A 9,021-nucleotide genomic window follows, 5' to 3' on the forward strand; every position below is an offset into this window, starting at 1 on the left:
GTCACATCTCTGTTGAAAGAGGGTCACACATCAGATTAGAAATTTGTAATTTTTTAATTGATCATTTTTGGTATTTTATCCACTTTTTACACTAAACGTAGTTTATCAATGTATATAAAAATTATTATTGGCTTATCAATATATTGTGCACCACTAGTTTATAGGTTGGTAAATAAAACAAATGGTGCAACTGCACAAACTGAAAGATTAGAAAAGGGAACATTTATTATGATTTTTTTCTATATGTAGTCAAGGCTTTATTCAAACCATCAAACTACAAAAAGACACTTGTTACTGAAATATTGCCTATAAATTGACTATGTATAAGTATCTTCTAGCCTGTTTGTGTGTCCCTCAACAATGAGTGATTGTTTTTTTATTTTTTTTTTATAGGTCAGATTAAATTGAATTATATTTGAATTTAATATTGTATGTCAGCCCCCTGTGTCCAGTCACTTGATGTTTACTTTGCAGTGTTAAAATTTGTAGCCTTACCCAGTAAAATCTCAATGGTCCAAAATCCTGTTCCAATCAGTTTGCTGATACTATGTGGGCCTATAATGATCTAGTTACATTTAAAAGAGGCAGTGTGAAGTGCTTGTGGTCAGTTAGGACAACAGTGAATACACAACAGTACAGTACATGTGTATCTATGTCTGCAAGCCATTCACAGCAGAGACACTGACTGACAGCAACACTCACAGTGATAGACATGCATTGCAAAGAGATCGTCAGTGGGAAGCTCGGGAGCCAATGTAGTGGGTGTCAACTACACTCATATCGACACACTGACATAACACAACTCATTCCCCGTTGTTACTGTAAGGAAAACCACCATGATGACAGCTGAATGAATACATGTTGATGCTGAGATACTGGTACACACACCACACACTCTTACACTGCAACACAAAGTGACTACAACCGCTGTCAACATGTAAACACCAGGGGTGCCGGCAGGATTTTATCTGAGGGTACACATACGGAGTAAAAAGTTTAACTCAATATATGCCAATGTTAAAAATCCAACTTTTAATTTTCTATAATATCTAAAATATGTAGCACTTTTTTTAAAGACTTGAGCTTATTTGAGACTTAAGACCACATGATCAATGAGAGCAACAGTACACCTCAGCAGAAAGAAGGAGTCTCTAGATGCATTTTAAACCTTTTAAGACTGACATGAAAATAGCAAAAAGTTATGAAATAGTCATCGACCCAGACATCCATCTGGATATGTTCATATAGGTCAACAACTGTACAAAAAAAAAAAAAAAAACCTGGACACAAAAACACGACACTGCCTCTTCACATGACAGCTAAAGTTTCTCAAAGTTACCTATCCAAGAGTAGCTATAATTGTAGGTGAATATCCAGTTATCCAGCACTGATTATTAACTGACTGAAAAATTGCTTCAGATAATTCTGAGAGAGAGCAGTCCAAATGAATGCAAATCAATTCAGACCATTTTGCAAACCTGTTTGGTCAGTTCAGTGAAAAGAAAGAACTGACTCAGAATGATTATTTTATAATTGCAGGAATAGAAAATTTTCTGACAATTTACTCACCCTTAGGCCACAAAAGATTTAAAGGCATTTAATTCATCATGGGAACATTTAGCTTTACATCACTTGTTCACCTATGCATGGAACCTTTGTAGTGAATGGGTGCCATCAGAACGAGAGTTTAAACAGCTGATAAAAACATCACAATTTTTTTTTTTAAACCCAAAGCTTATTGCTTCACAAGACATTTATTGATAGACTGGAGTCATGTGGATTACTTATGAATTATTGTGATTTTTTTACCAGCTGTTTGGACACTCATTCGGACGGCACCCATTAACTGCAAATTATCCATTGCTGAACAAGTGATGTAATGCTACATTTCCCTATATCAGTTCCAATAAAGACACATACTCATCTACATTATGGATGGTATTTTTGGATGAACTATTCCCTAAAATCTTTCTCAGGTCAGTCGATGAGCTTGTGGTGGGCAAAGTGCATACAGTCATAGCTGCAGGCTCCACTGGTAAACATTCCAATATCCTTCCAATATCCAATATTTGTGTGTGTGTACAGTATATCTTCACTCATTCCTGAAAGATGTCACCTAACCACGGCTGTGACACAGTAAGGGCCACATTCTCATTCGCTTTATCTCTATTCTGCCTCACTTCTTCTCTTTCTTAATTTCTCCCACTGTAGCTGACTCATCTTCCTGGACAGATTTATCCAAGCAGATCAGGGACTCCAGAAGAGCAAGGGCTAAGCTGGCTTCATTGTGCCCGACCCGGGATCACTCTCTCAGGGAGCCGGATCACTCACCTGGGCTGTAATTGATGGGGTAGGCTTAATGCTAATGGCGCTAATGACTCAAGACTGCCATCAACAGCACAGACAGATGATAAACCTTTTAATCTTTTAATGCCTAGTACAATCAATGAAGGCCACAGCTCTACCACTTCATACCAGTTAGATGGTATACCAATCATGCCATAAATTAAGAATTTACATGTTTAATTTGGACCCCAGCATTTGTTGCCTTTTTATTGTTATCACTGTGGTAAAAGGGAAAGCTCAGCTGTGCATGACTGGGGGGAAAATAACTGTTCTGTAAAGTAGGGTTTTGTATGAGTGCTTTGGGTTATAGTGGTGCATTAAATATACTTAGTGCACCCAAAAATTAAATAAATAAATAAGCGAAACAAGTAAAAATGTAATATCTTAAGCCAATAACGCTGTTTGCAAGGCGGGTTTACAAGGTTATAAGGCTTTTAATGTTTCAATGAATGTATTAATCAGCTTCCATTTTACAGAGTGCTTTATTCATTTAAAATCTTCAGAGTGGAAATCCCTAAAAGAAACATAAAACGAAACAGAATAACTATGTTATAAAAAATGGCCAAAGTACTTTATACTTATCCAATCCCTGTCCAATAATTACATGAGCGACTGGGCCAGAGATATTAAAAGTAGCTGTGATATTGGAACCGTCAGGCCTTTTAAGCGCATACAGTAATTAAGGGCCGCTGGAAAATGTGTGGTGGCCCGACTGATTTCTCATCTTCTCAGCGATGGTTCTTTCAGCCAATACCGCACAAACACAAACTGTTAGTTTCGTCCCTTTGCAAATTAATAATTGAGAAATAAAAGGAATGAGTGGAAAATAGAGAATCCCTTTTCTGCCATTATTCTTAAAAAAAAAAAAATTCCCTACAGGGCCATGTTTTATTAAAAGCTTTGAGGGCAGTTTTATTTGATTACCTCAGAATGCTTTGGTTCCCCGAGCTGGAAACACATTTTTAGAGGGCTATTATTGTTACAGACCGACAGTTTTTGCGGGTAAAAGGGGGTTATGGAAGGCCATAGATGGATTCTTTTAGATGGAAAAAGAGTAAATGCATTGTACATTTGTCCACATAAGGAACATCAGATGTTTGGCCCTGTTCGTGATGAATGCATGACGTCAAAATGTGCCTGCTGCTACCGCTTCTACAAGGGCCTCGGCGTGCCCTGTGAACGCTGAACACAATATGTGACGATGTTAAAAAATGAGTTACGTAATTATCCTCCCTGAAAACCACCAGAAGAATGTCATTATTCATTTGCAACTTCTAAAACTTTTAGAGGGACCCAGATGTTGTGTTCTGGCGATGACATAAGGCTTTTACTTTTATAAGCGTGTATGAAACAGAACCCTGCATGTGAACTTGTTTCCACACATGTGTGTGAGCGTGTTCATCCGTTTCAGTGTATGGTCCTCATATATCATGTGCGTTGTGAACATAAAGCGTGCTGTGCTGCTGTCTCAGAGACTCTGAGGCCTGAGGCTGTATAATGAGAGCAAATTATTTTTGCTCAAGCTCTCATTAGCTTCGGCGCTGATTCATGCTCACATTCTTTTCCAGTCAAATTCATTCAAATCCACTATATGGCGTGTCTTCCTGCTGAGACCTACCCACCCATATGAGTGCTGCGGTGATGTAATTTTGTAGGCTAACCAAAAGTTTGCATCAACCTGGTTACCTCAACAAAAACCTAATAGGGTTTTCCCATCGGCTTTTGGATTATTGCAGAAAATAAGATCTGTGACCAACAAATGCATGACTTTTTAGGATGCAGATACATTAGCAATATTAGCGTAATTTTAATGGCAAAAAGACTAAGCAGCTTCTGTTGATCAATGTGCTGAATTCAAGTGACCAACTTGAAATTTGAACAAAAGCTGCAACAGGAATTTTTTCTAAATTGATCGACCCCTTTATACATTTCATCTATCATGGTAATCTTCATACTTGAGCACAACTTTTATGAATTTTGAAGCTTAAATCCAATCACTATAGCTATACATATAAGCTAAATGTAGGCTATAAATAAACTACACCATGGTCGCATGACTTAGACGTTACTAGAATTAAGCTTTTGACAACTCTTTCACGCTTTATTTAAGAAATTTTTTTCCTGAAAATTAGAGTTAGAATAATTTGCAAAACCACAATTAAAAACACAGTGAGGCTGTGGAAGCAGACTAGTAAGTAGATGAGTTTATCTGTTCAGTGTGATTACAATTAATATCCCCTAAAACCTTTGTAGTCATATTTAACTTGTTGGCAGCACCAACCTTTTTCAAGACAATAATGCGTTTGTTCCTATCTCACGATTTTTATTAATAATGATTATTATTATTATTGGTCAGCTGGGTACACGGCCATATTGGAGATACTCAGATGTAAATAACAGTATTGATTACATGATTAACTACTACTATTGTTCTACTAAATTAAGATGTCTAAACCATGGGGATGGAAAACGTGTGGAAGCTGTTAAATCATATAAAGAAGGAATTAGTAAAAAGGAAAGACAATATATTGACAAACTAAAGATAATAGGTGGTAAAGCATTACCATTAACTAAATGAACTGGAGAGTAGTCTGACTTGTAACCTAAAGGTTGTCGGTTCAAGTCTCAGTACCAGCATGAATTGTAGATGGGGAAGTGAATGTACTGTACAGTGCTCTCTGTGCTCTAAGCATTGGAGCACATGGCTTCACACTGCTTGGGGGGGGGGGGGGGGGTTGGGGTGTTCACTGCTGTGTGTGTGCTCTTGCGTGGGTTAAATGCAGAACACAGATTTTGAGTATGGGCTACCATTCTTGGCAAATGTCACGACTTTCACTTCCACGTCTTTCCTCAATTTTTTTTTTTTTTTGCACGTTTCCTTGATTTGTTATAAATTTTGGCAGTCTATAGCACTCCATATGTTTTTTTCCCGGTCTGACTTATTAGTACAGCACAAATCAGGACAATCATTCACCATTTTCAGCAGCAATAATCAGCCAAATTTGCTGTCTCCTGGTTGTCCATAATAGCAACTACTAAAACCTGTTACTTTTAAATTCATATTCAAAACATTTTCATAGCTCTTTTGCCTCCCATTTATAATTTCAGGCCTATTTTTCTTTTTCACTGCTCAAGAGGATTATATTTTTGTGCAAATGGTGTATTAGCTCATCATTTAAAATATAGCAGAAGACAATCCAGTGAGCAATGCAAAGCTGTTTGCCGAAGGATCACGGGGAGAATTTTAGATCCCAGTAGGGAAATTTAGTTTGGCTTGCACTCAGATTCTCAGAGGGGTTCTGTCAAGTCATATATCTCAGTGGATTGTGCATGGGTGAGAGGAAGAAATTTAGGGTGTGTACGCCTATGTGTGAGTCTGTGTCTATAATCAAAAAGTGAAATGCATTATGGGTGGAGGTTGTATGAGTGTGAGTCACATTATCAGAGACTGAAAGTGCACATTCTTCATCCAATGGGTTTAAAGGGTTTAATCTTTAATCTCCCATTTTTAAATAAATGATTAAATATCCAAGCCATGAACTTCAACTCCCATTGCTGCCTTTTGTCAAAGTCCTGCTCCTTACCATTTGATGCAAAAAAAAAAAAGGCAAGTGGAGACTCACAGATCAGCTCCCTGGGGTCAGGTGACTTTTATGAATCCTACAACTTGTCCATTTGCACTAAGCGACATATTAAAAGTGGCAAGAGAAGACATATATTTTTCTCATGGCCAATAAACCTGCTTGAACATAGCATCCCAGGATTATCAAAGATGGATTAATCATTTTTATATTGAATTAAGAAATTATTATATTTTTTATTATCGGAAATATTACATTATTAAGTAAAGCCATAGGCCTTGGCTACCAGACAGTATAACTTGCAAAAGTCTTCATTCAAATTAAGTTTATCATGAAAAAAATGTTACACAAAGTGTATAATATAAAATAGGCCTACAAGAAAAAAAAAATCCATCCAGTCTTGTAAATTCATTAAATTATCATCTTTTTCCTGTAATATTTGTACATTATTATTATTATTATTATTATTATTGTTTATATTTTTATATTCGTTAATGTTCATTTTTCATCCTTCGTTTCGATCTTTTTACTTAATGTTCTGAATACTTTTGTAGATAATATCCTACTGTAAATCCACATTCCAATAAAACTTTGATTATGCTGACTGGAATTTTAGGATCAACGCTGACCAGCTTGCCACTTTGCGCAGCAGATCCGCTACTTCTCCCTGATGTCCGCTCTCTAGCAGCTTGCCGCTCACAACAGCATGCCGCTTTGAGCAGCCAGCCGCCCCTCGCAGCTATTCACCTCAGCTTGCCGCCCCCGAGCAGCCGCTGATCAGTATACCACTTCTGGCAGCCGGGTCAGAAACAGTGGGGCAGAGGATCCCAGCACTCAGATGAGATCGAGCTCATGTCGGCTCAAGGCCCACGTGCATCGGTCTCTCCTCCGAGAGAGTTCTTGCCTGCTCGCTTCTCCCGCCTAGACCAGCATCCTTCTGTCAGTGTGAACTACCTGGTCTCACTCGGTGGGTCTGAAGATGAGCTGCTAGACGTGGACTCTGCCAGGCCCCTTCCCAGAGGGCTTTACCCTTCTTCATGTGGAGCTCACGAAGACGACTGGTACTTTTTCCTGGATTTGAAAGATGCTTTACCACAACTCTTGAGATTCGCTTTCGAGGGAGTGGCATATCAATACACGGTCTTTCCGTTCAGGCTGTCCCTGGCTCCCCACACTTTTACGAAGTGCATAGATGCGGCTCTTCCTCCCTTCTGAGACAGATGGGAGTTTGCATACTGAATTACCTCGATGACTGGCTCATTTTGGCCCAGTCCGAGTCGGAGCTGGTGGCTCACAGATACCTCCTCCTCAACCAACTAGAGTTGGGCTCAGGATCAGTTTTTCCAAGAGCTCGTTGTCCCCAGCCAGTGTATCATGTTCCAGGGGACAATTATCGACTCGAGTCGGTAGAACTCCCAGAGAACGTCATGAATACCATATTGCAGCCTAGAGCTCTGTCGACAAGGTCTGTTCTGAAGACCCGTTCACTTGTGACATTTCTCAGATATTGTCCTTCCTCAAAGACTTGGAAATGGAAGGGGCATACTCCCTCTACCCTTAAAGTCGATGTTGTGGATATCGCAGCCTCTCATGCTCCCATAGCCGGGCAGTTCATGGGCAAGAACAACTTGGTTGTTTGTTTTCTGAAGGGGTCCAGATCCTATTTCTGAAAACGCTCTGCTAGTGGCGCAAGTACCAGTTAAGTGAGTAGGAGACTTACAGACACTCTCCGTGAGCCCCTCTTGTCTTGAGGTTGGGCCTGACGACTCCAAGGTCATCCTGAAGCCAAGATACATGTATGTCCTGAAGGTTCTCTCCACTCCATACAGAGACCAGATTGTTGTTCTCTCTGCACTTCTTCCTTCTCAGGATGATCAGGAGTTGAACTTACTCTGCCCTGTCAGGGCCTTAAGAGCCTACATTAATTGTTCCGCCTCATTTCGACAGCCAGGACAGCTATTGTGTGCTTCGGAGAACACACCAAAGGTCATTCGTTCTCAAAGCCTAGGCTGTCCAAATGTACAGTAGATGCGATAACTATTGCCTACTTATCCTTGGGGCTCCAATGTCCGATATGGGTTAGAGCACACTCCACAAGGGGCACAGCCTCCTCGTGGGCATGGTCTAGTGGCATGTCTATTGGAGAAATCTGTGTGTTGGCCAACTGGGCCTTGCCATCCACATTTGTCAGGTTCAACAACCTGGATATTCATGTGCTACAAATGCAGGTTCTGTCAGCATAAGCCCACCATCATCATTGGACTTTGCTTGTTGTCCAGCTGACTGCATCCAGGTCCTTGGTGTTAGTTTAAGTCCCCTACATGTTCTCAGGCCCCTTGGCACCTGAACTTTAGGAGGCCAGCAAGATGACTGATGTAACTACATCCCCGGTTGGTCTGGGATACTTTACATATTCATTACAAGCCCTTCTCAGTGTTCTGGGTGAATACCTTCCTGAAAGCATGGCGTGACTGTATTGTCCCCACAGCAGCGTCCCCACAACGGCTTATGATGCTGTACAGGTGTAATATCGAAAGGGAACATACTCGGTCACTAATGTAACCTTTGTTCCCTTAGGGTGCTTTCACACCTGCCTCATTTAGTTCAGTTGAATCGTACCAGAGTTCGTTTCCCCCTTTGGTGCGGTTCGATTGGGCAGGTGAGAAAGCAGCAATCGCACTCGGGTACGGACTAAAAGCGGACCAAACAAGCGTACCGAGACCTGCTTGAAGAGGTGGTCTCAGTATGCTTTCAAACGAACTCTGGAGCGGTTCGTTTGTGGTGAGAATGTGATCCGACCTCGAACAGACCCAACTGAAAAAAGTACTGATCATTTTTGGACTAAACCAGCTGCCGTAGTCAGCTGCGTTGTGCATTATGGGATGAGGAAGTGTTTGTTGACAGTTTGCACTTTAGCATGGCAGCTCGTGGACAAACTTGGAGAAGTGAGGAGGTGTGGAGCCTCATAGAAATTTGGTCAGATGACCATGAGCATGTCAGAGTTAAGAAGAATTAATGCACGCCTCCGCTTGAAGTTACGAGCGATTCCCGCTTGCCGTTTGCAGTGCATTAGAACGTTGTTTTCAAGCCGCAT

This window comes from Carassius carassius, chromosome 2 (genome assembly GCF_963082965.1).
Source record: "Carassius carassius chromosome 2, fCarCar2.1, whole genome shotgun sequence".
In the NCBI taxonomy this organism is placed as follows: domain Eukaryota; kingdom Metazoa; phylum Chordata; class Actinopteri; order Cypriniformes; family Cyprinidae; genus Carassius; species Carassius carassius.